This window comes from Mytilus californianus, unplaced genomic scaffold (assembly GCF_021869535.1).
Source record: "Mytilus californianus isolate M0D057914Y unplaced genomic scaffold, xbMytCali1.0.p SCAF_28, whole genome shotgun sequence".
NCBI classification, from domain to species: domain Eukaryota; kingdom Metazoa; phylum Mollusca; class Bivalvia; order Mytilida; family Mytilidae; genus Mytilus; species Mytilus californianus.
In genome coordinates this window covers 610,797-627,259 of record NW_026262677.1, presented here as the reverse complement: position 1 = coordinate 627,259, position 16,463 = coordinate 610,797, and positions in this window count along the sequence as shown.

The window sequence follows — 16,463 nt, the reverse complement described above, 5'->3', positions numbered from 1 at the left end:
GATTATATCTAAGTTATGAGAAGCAGGATGCTGTGATGTCTTAAATTGCGTTACAAGTCTTTAATTTCAGTACAGTAATTTGCACATTATTCAACAAGATTGTTTTATTATTAGAAAGATTTTATCACAAAAGAGAAATATAGAGAATAAAGTTTAGAATTTGATTAGTTCATATTTAAGTTAGGAAGTTTATTTAAAGAGGAAAAGCAAATTAAAATTTATTACATTCTATCAAGAGTCAAGATAAATATATTATGAATTATCATGAATACCTGTGATTTTTTATATAGATAGATTTTCACATTAAGCAATTTCAACTTCTAACCTGTTAGTAGTAAAACACCCAAAAAAGGAAGTTTATTTAAAGAGGAAAAGCAAATTAAAATTTATTACATTCCATCAAGAGTCAAGATAAATATATTATGAATTATCATGAATACCTGTGATTTTTTATATAGATAGATTTTTACATTAAGCAATTTCAACTTCTAACCTGTTAGTAGTTAAACACCCAAAAAATTGTTAAACTCATTTTAAAATGAAAACTAGTATCTTGAGGAAGATGTCCATAATAGAGTTCATGAAAATCCAAGATAAGATTTAGCTAATAGTACTGGACACAGGATAAAGGAAAGATAGGAATATTGCCATAAAGATTTCTCATTCCGTTTTCTCACATTTGGATAGCTGTCTGATTGGCATTCATAACACACCTCCTCATTATTTTTTAAATAAGAGTTCATATGAGTGAAATAGACTCATATATTCTACAATAGCTACTATACATAATAGATCTTTATAGACTTTCCTATGAACAATGCTTTATAACAAAATTACAGGAAATCAGCTATTCGGATTGTAAATGATTCCACAAGGGATGTATAAAGTAAATATTTTAAAATTGCTGCACCTTGATCTTTTAATTAATTGTTGATTGTTGTTTGCTCAACATCCCTTGGCAAATATTATGTGCATATTCAGGATGAGCTTGCACTTTTGTAATAATCAATTAGCAATATATACACTGAGAGTGGTAGACAAATACTGATTTAGATATATGAAATGTTTTGTTTTGATTGTGTTGTTTGGCTTCTGTCTCAATTACTCACTAATTTATTGTAACTGGAGAGCATGATTCTTATTTGAAGATCACATGTGTCTGCTCTAGGACTCAAACCAGGGATATCTGTGTTACAAGTCAGTGCTCTAACCCACTGAGCTAAAGAAGTACTTCCCTAGCTCAAACACTTATGGCTGACCAAGTATCTACTACTAAAGCAATCTTGTCACACTTCTCCCACCTTAGTGTAAACATATTTCATCATTTAAATTCAAGTTCAATAATATACACAATTAGGCATTAATATATTAATACAACTGAATAATTAATAGGATCCGGAAACAAGTATCATCTCCAACCACAGTGGGAGTTTTAGCTGGGCGCCAAATGTAACCAGTGAGCATGACTCATAGTCACTAGAAAATCACATTGCCAAGACTCTAACCCAGGACCTCTGCATTAAAAGTCAGCACACTAACCGACTGAGCAAAAGACTCTAATCCAGGACCTCTGCATTAAAAGTCAGCAAACTAACTGACTGAGCAAACTCTAACCCAGGACTTCTGCATTAAAAGTCAGCACACTAACTGACTGAGCAAAAGACTCTAACAAAGGGACCTCTGCATTGAAAGTCAGCACACTAACAGACTGAGCAAAAGACTCTAACCCAGGACCTCTGCATTAAAAGTCAGTACACTAACCGACTGAGCAAAAGACTCTAACCCAGGACCTCTGCATTAAAAGTCAGCACACTAACAGACTGAGCAAAAGACTCTAACCCAGGACCTCTACATTAAAAGTCAGCACACTAACAGACTGAGCAAAAGACCCTAACCCAGGACCTCTGCATTAAAAGTCAGCACACTAACAGACTGAACAATAGACTCTAACCCAGGACCTCTGCATTAAAAGTCAGCACACTAACTGACTGAGCAAAAGACACTAACCCAGGACCTCTGCATTAAAGGTCAGCACACTAACCGACTGAGCAAAAGACTCTAACCCAGGACCTCTGCATTAAAAGTCAGCACACTAACCGACTGAGCAAAATACTCTAACCCAGGACCTCTGCATTAAAAGTCAGCACACTAACCGACTGAGCAAAAGACTCTAACCCAGGACTTCTGCATTAAAAGTCAGTACACTAACGGACTGAGAAAAAGACTCTAACCCAGGACTTCTGCATTAAAAGTCAGCACACTAACCGACTGAGCAAAAGACACTAACCCAGGACCTCTAGATCTGCATTAAAAGTCAGCACACTAACAGACTGAGCAAAAGACTCTAACCCAGGACCTCTGCATTAAAAGTCAGCAAACTAACTGACTGAGCAAACTCTAACCCAGGACTTCTGCATTAAAAGTCAGCACACTAACTGACTGAGCAAAAGACTCTAACAAAGGGACCTCTGCATTGAAAGTCAGCACACTAACAGACTGAGCAAAAGACTCTAACCCAGGACCTCTGCATTAAAAGTCAGTACACTAACCGACTGAGCAAAAGACTCTAACCCAGGACCTCTGCATTAAAAGTCAGCACACTAACAGACTGAGCAAAAGACTCTAACCCAGGACCTCTACATTAAAAGTCAGCACACTAACAGACTGAGCAAAAGACCCTAACCCAGGACCTCTGCATTAAAAGTCAGCACACTAACAGACTGAACAATAGACTCTAACCCAGGACCTCTGCATTAAAAGTCAGCACACTAACTGACTGAGCAAAAGACACTAACCCAGGACCTCTGCATTAAAGGTCAGCACACTAACCGACTGAGCAAAAGACTCTAACCCAGGACCTCTGCATTAAAAGTCAGCACACTAACCGACTGAGCAAAATACTCTAACCCAGGACCTCTGCATTAAAAGTCAGCACACTAACCGACTGAGCAAAAGACTCTAACCCAGGACCTCTGCATTAAAAGTCAGTACACTAACGGACTGAGCAAAATACTCTAACCCAGGACCTCTGCATTAAAAGTCAGCACACTAACCGACTGAGCAAAAGACACTAACCCAGGACCTCTGCATTTAAAGTCAGCACACTAACCAACTGAGCAAAAGACTCTAACCCAGGACCTCTGCATTAAAAGTCAGCACACTAACAGACTGAGCAAAAGACTCTAACCCAGGACCTCTGCATTAAAAGTCAGCACACTAACAGACTGAGCAAAAGACCCTTAACCAGGATCTCTGCATTAAAAGTCGGAACACTTATAGACTGAGTAAAAGAAGTATTTCCCTAGCTCAACCTCCTACAGCTGGCTAAGTATCTACTATTTAAATAAATCATTCTCGTCACAACATATTGTGCAAAATCAACTATTCCTACAATGATCATATCAATAATTTAACAGCTGATCTTATTACAGTGTGTATGAGGCTATTGAATCAAAACCTCTGTGAGAAGTTCTTTCATTATTCAGTTTCAAAATGTAATCATGCATGTTTTCTGAGTATAAATTAATTGAAGCACCTGTATCATATGTTGTAAATCATTAATAGACACAATATAAAACCAATAACACTGCTTCATTTACTTTGTCAGATAAAAGAATATTTAACAGGTATTAATACAAATGATAAACAACCAGGAATAGTCATATCTATCCTCTCCCTATGATTGTTAAAACTATAACTGTGAGTTAACTAACAATACCCCGCCCCCTAAATTTGATTATCTCACTTGCTAGATAATTCCTTTATGCACATCCTCAGGTAGTGTTCTATGACTGTAAAGTTTCATCAATATCTGTCTGTCTTTAAAGGGTAGTTGAACAATAACCATACTATGCAATATTAAAGTTAGACGTAAATTTAATAAGTTGGATTATCTCCCAATGACATAAAAATAAATTTTACATTTCCAAAGGGCTAATAACAGAGTTAACACCAATAAAGGTGGCACGGTAGTATTTCCTGGCCCATAGGGATAATGATAGCCTTTTTAGAATAACCACCACTTTCTAACACTGCCAAAAATTCTACATACACAGTTAACTGAAGTACTTTCATTATAATATTCATAAATTAATTTGAATATGTATGATGACCGTTTACCTTTTTTGCTATCTTTATGAACCAAGGCCACTGGTGCTTTTAGGTCTTTTATCATGCAGTGAATACAAAATTTTTAAAAAATCTCATAAATTCATTTTCACCTGTATGTAAAATTATTTCATATTTTTCTACACCTGATTCATCCCTCAGTTTGGGAAAGAATGTTCTGTAGATTTTTTTGTCCAGTCACAATGTTCAGATACATTGACTTAAGTGGGGTACACAAAAGAGCAACCTAAACTCCGGAATATAAACACTACAGTGCCACCTAAAACAGTTATTGCACACGGATTGTGTTAAGAAATCCTAGATATTGTTCAGGCAGAACTACTGTAAAAACAATTGATTGGCACTGATTTTTAAAGTCATCCAAGATATTGCTTAAATAAACCTTTGCTATAAATTTTATAAAAATTCAACATGAAATGTAGGAGTGAGAGGGCTAGAAGATGAAACAGATGGACAGACTGAGGTACTGTGTTACTTAAGTTGATTATAAATCCACATTTTGGCTGGGGAAAATTAAAAAAAAAGTTAGATATAAGAAAGTATCAGAAATGCTATCTAATAACATAGTCTCAATGTATTATGGCCATATATTTTTTTGGTGATAGCCACATATAATTGTTTATAGCACTGCTCTCATTTTTATATCTATAACAGCATTATTCACTTGTTTAGAGATAAAATTTTTGTCAAACATTATTTCTAGATTTGAATCTATGCTGATGTTTTTTTTTTAGGTTTAATAGAAGAAATAAACATAACTATGTTGACTAATATATGCAATGAAGTTCATCTCAAAGGTAGCAAAGTAATAAAATGTTTTATAATTCACAACAAGAAAATACATCAATCATAGTGATGAGGAATGTTTGTAGAATGTACTGCTATAAATTTCATTCATTGTAATGTTTTTGGTTGAAGACTGATAACACATCATAAACTTTAAATTTTCAAGTAAATCTATTATCAACCCAAAACAATAGTCAATATATATTATCTTCTTATCTACATTTTAGAAGAAACTCATGGATATATGTTTTATTTGTCCACCTATTTATTAAAAATGCCTTGTCTCCTTCATTTTGGGTTGTAGCTCTTTTAAGCTTGTATTATCAATTCCTTAACATATATCACACAGGCGCTTGTCTCTGAATTTTTTTATCTATATATACCTTAATATAACATTCTGGCTGTGACATATCTCTAGCATGCTGACTCTACCAATCAATCAAATCAATCTATTTAGCTCAAGATATGATTTTTGTCCCCAAAATGAGGAATTGTCAATTTTCTGTTTTTTTAAGAACCAGAGGCTCTCAAGAGCCTGTGTCGCTCACCTGACTCTACTTTGGTTTTAGAAATCATGTAAAGATAGATAAAAATCATAACAGATACCCAAATAATGATTGAGGCCAAATTTTGATTAATATTGGTCCCGTTATTTAATAAAATATCCTGGTGGCCATCTTGAACAGTAAATCGGCAACAAAGTAGCAACACTTGGTCAGCAACTCATAAGGAACATTCATGCCATGTTTGGTTCAATTCCATTCAGTGGTTCTCTAAAAGAAGACAATTGTATGTATTTCCCATAGGGTCCTATGTTAAACTAAGTCCCCCGCTGGGGGCCATCTTGGATGATGGATCGGCTGCAAAGTAACAACACTTGGTCAACATCTCATAAGGAACATTCATGCCATGTTTGGTTCCATTCCATTTATTGGTTCTCTAAAAGAAGACATTTTTATGTATTTCCCAAAGGGTCCTATGTAAAACTAAGTCCCCCGCTGGGGGCCATCTTGGATGATGGATCGGCTACAAAGTAACAACACTTGGTCAGCATCTCATAAGGAAGATTCATGCCATGTTTGGTTTCATTCCATTCAGTGGTTCACTAAAAGAAGACATTTGTATGTATTTCCCATAGGGTCCTATGTTAAACTAAGTCCCCCGCTGGCGGCCATCTTGGATGATGGATCGGCTACAAAGTAACAACACTTGGTCAGAACCTCATAAGGAACATTCATGCCATGTTTGGTTTCATTCCATTCAGTGGTTCTCTAAAAGAAGACATTTGTATGTATTTCCCATAGGGTCCTATGTTAAACTAAGTCCCCCGCTGGCGGCCATCTTGGATGATGGATCGGCTACAAAGTAACAACACTTGGTCAGCACCTCATAAGGAACATTCATGCCATGTTTGGTTTCATTCCATTCAGTGGTTCTCTAAAAGAAGACATTTGTATGTATTTCCCATAGGGTCCTATGTTAAACTAAGTTCCCCGATGGCGGCCATCTTGGATGATGGATCGGCTACAAAGTAACAACACTTGGTGAGCACCTCATAAGGAACATTCATGCCATGTTTGGTTTTATTCCATTCAGTGGTTCTCTAAAAGAAGTCATTTGTATGCATTTCCCATAGGGTCCTTTGTTAAACTGAGTCCCCCGCTGGCGGCCATCTTGGATGATGGATCGGCTACAAAGTAACAACACTTGGTGAGCACCTCATAAGGAACATTCATGCCATGTTTGGTTTTATTCCATTCAGTGGTTCTCTAAAAGAAGTCATTTGTATGCATTTCCCATAGGGTCCTATGTTAAACTGAGTCCCCCGCTGGCGGCCATCTTGGATGATGGATCGGCTGCAAAGTAACAACACTTGGTCAACATCTCATAAGGAACATTCATGCCATGTTTGGTTCCATTCCATTTATTGGTTCACTAAAAGAAGACAATTGTATGTATTTCCCATAGGGTCCTATGTTAAACTAAGTCCCCCGCTGGGGGCCATCTTGGATGATGGATCGGCTGCAAAGTAACAACACTTGGTCAACATCTCATAAGGAACATTCATGCCATGTTTGGTTCCATTCCATTTATTGGTTCTCTAAAAGAAGACATTTTTATGTATTTCCCAAAGGGTCCTATGTAAAACTAAGTCCCCCGCTGGGGGCCATCTTGGATGATGGATTGGCTACAAAGTAACAACACTTGGTCAGCATCTCATAAGGAAGATTCATGGCATGTTTGGTTTCATTCCATTCAGTGGTTCACTAAAAGAAGACATTTGTATGTATTTCCCATAGGGTCCTATGTTAAACTAAGTCCCCCGCTGGCGGCCATCTTGGATGATGGACCGACTGCAATGTAACAACACTTGGTCAGCATCTCGAACGGAACATTCATGCCATGTTTGGTTCCATTCCATTCAGTGGTTTTCTAAAAGAAGACATTTTTATGTATTTCCCATAGGGTCCTATGTTAAACTAAGTCCCCCGCTGGCGGCCATCTTGGATAATGGATCTCATAAGGAACATTCATGCCATGTTTGGTTTCATTCCATTCAGTGGTTCTCTAAAAGAAGACATTTGTATGTATTTCCCATAGGGTCCTATGTTAAACTAAGTCCCCCGCTGGCGGCCATCTTGGATGATGGATCGGCTACAAAGTAACAACACTTGGTCAGAACCTCATAAGGAACATTCATGCCATGTTTGGTTTCATTCCATTCAGTGGTTCTCTAAAAGAAGACATTTGTATGTATTTCCCATAGGGTCCTATGTTAAACTAAGTTCCCCGATGGCGGCCATCTTGGATGATGGATCGGCTACAAAGTAACAACACATGGTCAGCACCTCATAAGGAACATTCATGCCATGTTTGGTTTTATTCCATTCAGTGGTTCTCTAAAAGAAGTCATTTGTATGCATTTCCCATAGGGTCCTATGTTAAACTAAGTCCCCCGCTGGCGGCCATCTTGGATGATGGATCGGCTACAAAGTAACAACACTTGGTGAGCACCTCATAAGGAACATTCATGCCATGTTTGGTTTTATTCCATTCAGTGGTTCTCTAAAAGAAGTCATTTGTATGCATTTCCCATAGGGTCCTATGTTAAACTGAGTCCCCCGCTGGCGGCCATCTTGGATGATGGATCGGCTGCAAAGTAACAACACTTGGTCAACATCTCATAAGGAACATTCATGCCATGTTTGGTTCCATTCCATTTATTGGTTCACTAAAAGAAGACAATTGTATGTATTTCCCATAGGGTCCTATGTTAAACTAAGTCCCCCGCTGTCGGCCATCTTGGATGATGGATCGGCTGCAAAGTAACAACACTTGGTCAACATCTCATAAGGAACATTCATGCCATGTTTAGTTCCATTCCATTTATTGGTTCTCTAAAAGAAGACATTTTTATGTATTTCACAAAGGGTCCTATGTAAAACTAAGTCCCCCGCTGGGGGCCATCTTGGATGATGGATCGGCTACAAAGTAACAACACTTGGTCAGCATCTCATAAGGAAGATTCATGCCATGTTTGGTTTCATTCCATTCAGTGGTTCACTAAAAGAAGACATTTGTATGTATTTCCCATAGGGTCCTATGTTAAACTAAGTCCCCCGCTGGCGGCCATCTTGGATGATGGATCGGCTACAAAGTAACAACACTTGGTCAGAACCTCATAAGGAACATTCATGCCATGTTTGGTTTCATTCCATTCAGTGGTTCTCTAAAAGAAGACATTTGTATGTATTTCCCATAGGGTCCTATGTTAAACTAAGTCCCCCGCTGGCGGCCATCTTGGATGATGGACCGACTGCAATGTAACAACACTTGGTCAGCATCTCGAACGGAACATTCATGCCATGTTTGGTTCCATTCCATTCAGTGGTTTTCTAAAAGAAGTCATTTGTATGCATTTCCCATAGGGTCCTATGTTAAACTGAGTCCCCCGCTGGCGGCCATCTTGGATGATGGATCGGCTACAAAGTAACAACACTTGGTGAGCACCTCATAAGGAACATTCATGCCATGTTTGGTTTTATTCCATTCAGTGGTTCTCTAAAAGAAGTCATTTGTATGCATTTCCCATAGGGTCCTTTGTTAAACTGAGTCCCCCGCTGGCGGCCATCTTCGATGATGGATCGGCTACAAAGTAACAACACTTGGTGAGCACCTCATAAGGAACATTCATGCCATGTTTGGTTTTATTCCATTCAGTGGTTCTCTAAAAGAAGTCATTTGTATGCATTTCCCATAGGGTCCTATGTTAAACTGAGTCCCCCGCTGTCGGCCATCTTGGATGATGGATCGGCTGCAAAGTAACAACACTTGGTCAACATCTCATAAGGAACATTCATGCCATGTTTGGTTCCATTCCATTTATTGGTTCTCTAAAAGAAGACATTTTTATGTATTTCCCAAAGGGTCCTATGTAAAACTAAGTCCCCCGCTGGGGGCCATCTTGGATGATGGATCGGCTACAAAGTAACAACACTTGGTCAGCATCTCATAAGGAAGATTCATGCCATGTTTGGTTTCATTCCATTCAGTGGTTCACTAAAAGAAGACATTTGTATGTATTTCCCATAGGGTCCTATGTTAAACTAAGTCCCCCGCTGGCGGCCATCTTGGATGATGGATCGGCTACAAAGTAACAACACTTGGTCAGAACCTCATAAGGAACATTCATGCCATGTTTGGTTTCATTCCATTCAGTGGTTCTCTAAAAGAAGACATTTGTATGTATTTCCCATAGGGTCCTATGTTAAACTAAGTCCCCCGCTGGCGGCCATCTTGGATGATGGACCGACTGCAATGTAACAACACTTGGTCAGCATCTCGAACGGAACATTCATGCCATGTTTGGTTCCATTCCATTCAGTGGTTTTCTAAAAGAAGACATTTTTATGTATTTCCCATAGGGTCCTATGTTAAACTAAGTCCCCCGCTGGCGGCCATCTTGGATAATGGATCGGCTACAAAGTAACAACACTTGGTCAGCACCTCATAAGGAACATTCATGCCATGTTTGGTTTCATTCCATTCAGTGGTTCTCTAAAAGAAGACATTTGTATGTATTTCCCATAGGGTCCTATGTTAAACTAAGTTCCCCGATGGCGGCCATCTTGGATGATGGATCGGCTACAAAGTAACAACACATGGTCAGCACCTCATAAGGAACATTCATGCCATGTTTGGTTTTATTCCATTCAGTGGTTCTCTAAAAGAAGTCATTTGTATGCATTTCCCATAGGGTCCTATGTTAAACTAAGTCCCCCGCTGGCGGCCATCTTGGATGATGGATCGACTACAAAGTAACAACACTTGGTGAGCACCTCATAAGGAACATTCATGCCATGTTTGGTTTTATTCCATTCAGTGGTTCTCTAAAAGAAGTCATTTGTATGCATTTCCCATAGGGTCCTATGTTAAACTGAGTCCCCCGCTGGCGGCCATCTTGGATGATGGATTGGCTACAAAGTAACAACACTTGGTCAGCACCTCATAAGGAACATTCATGCCATGTTTGGTTTCATTCCATTCAGTGGTTCTCTAGAAGAAGTTCAAAATGTAAAAAGTTAACGCCGACGACGGACGACGCCGGACGACGACGGACGACGGACGCCAAGTGATGAGAAAAGCTCACTTGGCCCTTCGGGCCAGGTGAGCTAAAAAGGATTGAGACTCAACACAACCGAAAAAGTTCTAGAAGTGAACTAAGTGCCCTGGATATTATTTATATCCTGTGATGCATTTGCTTGCCTTCTTTGTTTAAGACCAAAAAATTTTGGAAACAAAGAGAGTAAAACAGAATGGAAGTATGAACACATGGTCCAGACCAAGAAGAATATTTTTCATGTTTATATATATCAAAAAAGAATGTGTATTAGATTAGAATTGACTTACATAAATAAGCTCAAATCCTGTGAAATTAGTGTGATTGAGGCTGAATTCACTTTAATTTCATTAAAAAAAAGAAGCTCGATTCATGTTAAATTCACGTGAATTTCACGTGAAAGCTCAATTCACGTGAATTTCACGTGAATCAGTATTTCACGTGAAATTCACGCGAGTTTAACGTGAAATTTACGTGAAATATTTCACGTGAATTACGCGTATAAGCTCGATTAACGTGAAATTCACGTGATTTTTTTCACGTGAAATTCACGTTAATTTCACGTTTAATTCACGTGAACAAAATTTGCCTGTGATATGTCCTAAATATGTGTAACAAGTCTTTGGAAATAATTCATTTTTATAGAAGTTACATGATTTTAGAAAAAAAAAAAAGCATTTTTACTGTAAATTTATATAATTTAAACAAAAAGTCATAGCTGATTTTTTCATAAAGACTGGTACAAAGAATCTATATACATAATCAAACCAAATGTTAGCTTAAAAAGAGGGGCCAATGTCCTCATTTTCAAGCTAATGATTAAAATCAGTCGATAAATGCATCTTTAAGTTAGCAACGTCATTCATTACCTATTTTGAACTAGGCTCAAGCTAGCAGCCACTCGCTAGCAGCCACTCCGCTAGCAGCCAGTTTTCAGATATGTCAATAAACCCAAAAGTTGCATAAGACTCAAATGTTTTTCTATACTATATTTGACGCTTTTTAGTTTAACAATCGTAGACACTATGAATGCGTTTTAGGGGTGGATCCAATAATTTTGAAGGAGAAAAGGGAGAAGGGGGGGTAGTAATTGCCAAAAACGATATATATATATATATATACCGCCGAATGGAGGGATACAAAAAAGCGTTGGACGATTTTATGCAAAAAATAAGAAGATTTTTTTCCGTTGGAAGAGGAGGGTGGCGTACGCCCTCCACACCTAATCTGAATCCGCCACTGACTTTTACATTTTCATTTCTTGATCAAGAATTAAAAGACATTTGTATATTTTATCAGCAAACCGCGCTGCACGCGTTGAAAGGGTGAGACATAGATTAAAAAAAAATATAGTACACTGCAAGAGTGGAGAAATAAGGAAATACTTTTTTAAAACACAATGTTAAGCAGTATTTTTTTTAAGAATTTAAATTGTAACCCTCAAAAGCATGGAAATGTGGAATACAATTTTTGTTAAAAATCTTTAAAAAAATATGATTTACCTCCCTTTAAAACTTACTACTTTAGAATAATTAAAATATTAAGTCTTCTTTGATGCGTAAAACTACAAATACTTGTATCAGAAGGTGTCAAGCATTTATTTATTAAATAATAATGATCATGTAACAAACAGTTACAGAAATTATATAAAATTAAGCTAATTTTAGTTTCATTTTATGCCTTTTTCATGAGATTCATTGTGAATATTCATGAACATTACAGCTTTGGAAACACAATCCGCATATATCGACAAATGATACTTTAAAGATAAAAAAAAGAAGGAAGGGACTAATAAAGATAAAAAAAAAAAAAAAAAAGAAGGAAGGGACTACTATTTATTTTTAATTCGGTTGGTGACTGTTAGCTAGTTAGAACTGAAAATAAGCAATGAAATGAATAAGCTGTCATAGACAAAGTGAGAACTACAAACATAACCCATTTTGTCGAAAACAGGATGAAATGAATATTCTATCAAAAATAAAGAATTATTGTGTACGAAATCGAAAGTAAATTTTCGCGCGGCTTTGCCGGCCCCAAAAATTACTATTGTGAAGCTAGCCGGCGATAACAGTCGGCAACTTTCTATCCAATCTGCAATAATATTCATGAGCCTGCGATAATATTCATGAGATGACCTGGGTTCGATTAAGCGTTGTAAGGAAATATCGTTTATTAGGATAAAATCATGTTTGCTGTTTATATTTGAGATTGCTATAAATAACAATAAAATCTGAACACTATATGTGTCTTCTTCGAGGTCTGCGTTTACTTAATCAATTATAAAAGGGGAACACTTACGGAGTACCGATAATTACAAATATTTTTTCGGTAAATTATATAAAATGTCAATTGAAACATGAATGAATAGCCTTTTATATAAAAACATTAAGCTGAACCATAAATACAATCTACAGATGCTTCTCGGTAAAGACACGTTCCATATAGAATTACAAAATGGTTGTTATTAAATTCTCTTACATGCCGACGTGACATTTTTTACTGGTTTTAAATCACTTTCATAATTATACAGTACTCCTATTATATACAATCGTTTTCGACCATATTTAACAGCTCAGACTAAAAGATAAGACCAGGTACCCCTACCCTATGCTGGCAAACTGGTACGGATTTGGGGCATATGTTCTATGAGCCACTTTAGAGGCAACAACTGGTACCAACGTGAATAATATCTAGGTTTGGCCAGCCGACAGAAGTGAAGTTGGACTATGACTATGTGACATATCAGGATACAAGGACCCCCCCCACCACACATGCTAACAAACTCGCACGGGTCTAAAGCAACACACCCTTCGTATAATAGTGACAAGCTCGTATGGGTCAAGGACATAAGTGCTCAGAGCCATGTTAGAGGCAATGTCTTCATCTTCTTCTTGTTTCATGGCTAACGTGGTGAATCTCTTAGTGTGGCCAGCCGGCAATAGTTAAGTCGAACTATGTGACATACCCGGTACCCCGACTCCCTCGCCCTATGCTGACACAATTAGTTTGACTTGCCGGCAATAGTTAAGTGAGAGTATGCCATACCAGGTTCTCCAATCCCATCCTTCGCCCAATGCTGACAAGGTCTTAAGGGTCAAGGGCATAAGTCGTAAAGGCCATTTTAGAGGCAATGTCTTCTTCTATCTCTTGTATCATGGCCAACGTGAATAATATCTAGGTTTAGCCAGCCGACAGTAGTGAAGTTAGACTATTTGACATATCAGGATACAAGCCCCCCCCCCCCAGGCCACCACACATGCTAACAAATACGTACGGGTCTAAAGCATACGTGCTATGGGCCATTTTAAAGATGGACAATGAGAGGTCCCCCTAACCCAATACTGAAAACTCGTACGGCTCTAGGCCATCAGTCCTATAGGCCATTTTAGAGGCAATGCATACATCTACTTCTGGTATCATGGTCAACGTGAATAATCTTTTAGTTTGACCGGCCGGTAATAGTTAAATTGGACTATGTTACATATTAGGTGCCCCTTTTTATCCCATGTTGGCGAACTCATACGAGTCTACGATATAAATACTATGATTCATTTCAGAGGCAATATCTTCCTCTACCTCTGGTACCATGGCGAACGTGAAGAGTGACTTCGTTTGATCAGCCGGCAATAGTTAAGTTGGACAATAAGACATACCTGGTCCCCCTAACGCTATGCTGAAAACTCGTACGGCTCTAGGCCATAAGTGCTATAGGCCATTTTTGAGGCCATTCATACCTCTACGTCTGGTATCATGGTCAACGTGAACTATCTTTTAGTTTGACCAGCCGGTAATAGTTAAATTGGACTATGTTACATATTAGGTTCCCCCTTTTTATCCCATGCTGACGAACTCGTACGAGTCTACGACATTAGTACTATGATTCATTTCAGAGGCAATATCTACCACTACCTCTGGTACCATGGCCAATATGGAGAATATCTTAGTTTGGCAAGCCGGCAATAGTTAAGTCGGACTATGTGACATACCCGGTACCCCGACTCCCTCGCCCTATGCTGACACAATAAGTTGGGCTTGCCGGCAATAGTTAAGTGAGAGTATGACATACCAGGTACCCCCGACCCATTCTTCACCCAATGCTGACAAGGTCTTACGGGTCAAGGGCATAAGTCATAATGGCCATTTAGAGGCAATTTCTTTTACCTCTTGTTTCATGGCCAACGCGAATAATATCTAGGTTTGGCCAGCCGACAGTAGTGAAGTTGGACTATGTGACATACCAGGTATACCCCATTTAACCCTATGCTGACAATCTGCCTACAGATCTAGGGCATAATTGTTAAGTGCTATTTTAGAGGTAATGTCTGTCTCTACTTCTGGTATCATGGCCCCAAGTTGATAACCTTTCAGTTTGGGCAGCCGGCTCACTGAAATATGCTGACAAACTTATAATTGTCTAGGGCATAAGTGCTCAGAGCCATTTAAGATGCAATGCGTATCTGTACCTGTGGTACCATGGCTAACGTGGATAATTTCTTAGTTTGGCAAGCCGGCAATTGTTAAGTGAACTATGTAATAAACCAGGATACAACGACCCCCCTTCCCACCCACCACCCCAACCCCAAAATGCTGACAAGCTCGCATGGGTCTAGGGTATAAGTACTAGTGATCTGAGCGACTTGAGAGGCAATGTCTTCTTCTACCTCTGGTATCATGGCAAACATTGTGATCTCTTAGTTTGGCCAACAGATAATAGTTAAGTTCGACAATGAGTCATACCAGGTACCCAAAACCCTATGCTGAGAGCATCAGTGCTACGAGCCCCTTTAGAGGCAATGTTTACCTCCACCTCTGGTATCATGGTTGACGTGAACAATCTTTTAGTTTGATAGTTAAATTGGACTATGTGATATTCCAGGTTCCCCCTTTTTACTCTATGCTGACAAACTCGAACAGGTCTAGGACATGAGTGCAACAAGCCATTTAAGAAGTAATATCTACCATTAACTATGGTACCATGGCTAACTTGGAGAATCTCTGTTTGGCCGGGCGGCAATAGTTAAGTCTGACTATGAGATATAACAAGTTCGCAAGTTTACATACCAGGTACACCCCCTCACCCTTCACCCCATGCTGACAAGCTCGTATGGGTCAAGGGCATTAGTGCTCAGAGCCATTTAAGAGGCAATATCTTCTTCTACCTCTTGTATCATGGCCACTGTGGAGAATCTCTTAGTATGCCGATTCGATAAGAGTTAAGTCGGAATATGTGAAATGCAAGAACCCCAAACCCTATTCTGACAAACTTATACGGGTCTAGGGCGTAAGTGCTAAGAGCCATTTTAGAGGCAATATCTACCTCTTCCTTTGGTACAATGGATAACGTGGATTATCCCTTAGTTTGGCTAGCAGGCAATAGTTAAGTCACACTATGTGACATACTAGGTACAACGCCTCCCCCTGTTCACCAAATGCTGCCAAGCTCGTTTAGGTCAAGGGCATAAGTGGTAAAGGACATTTTAGAGGCAATGTCTTCTACCTCTTGTATCACGGCCAACGTGGAGAATCTCTTAGTTTGGCCAGCAGGCAATAGCTTAGTTAGACTATGTGACATACCAGCTACCCCCACTCTATGCTGACAAACTTGTATGGGTCTATGGCATAAGTGTTATAGACCATTTTTGAGACAATGTCACCATCTACCTCTGGTAGTACTGATTTTAGAGAATATTGTATGGTACCATGGCCATCGTGGAGTATCTTTTAGATTGGCCATCCGATAATAGTTAAATCGGACTATGGGATATAACAAGTTCGCCCATCCGATGCTGACAAACTCATACAGGTTTAGGGCATTAGTGCTCAGAACCATTTTAGAGGCAATGTCTACCTATATCTCTAGTACCATGGCCAACTTGGAGAATTTCTTCTTTTGGCCAGCCAGCAATAGTTAAGTTGGTCTATGCGATAT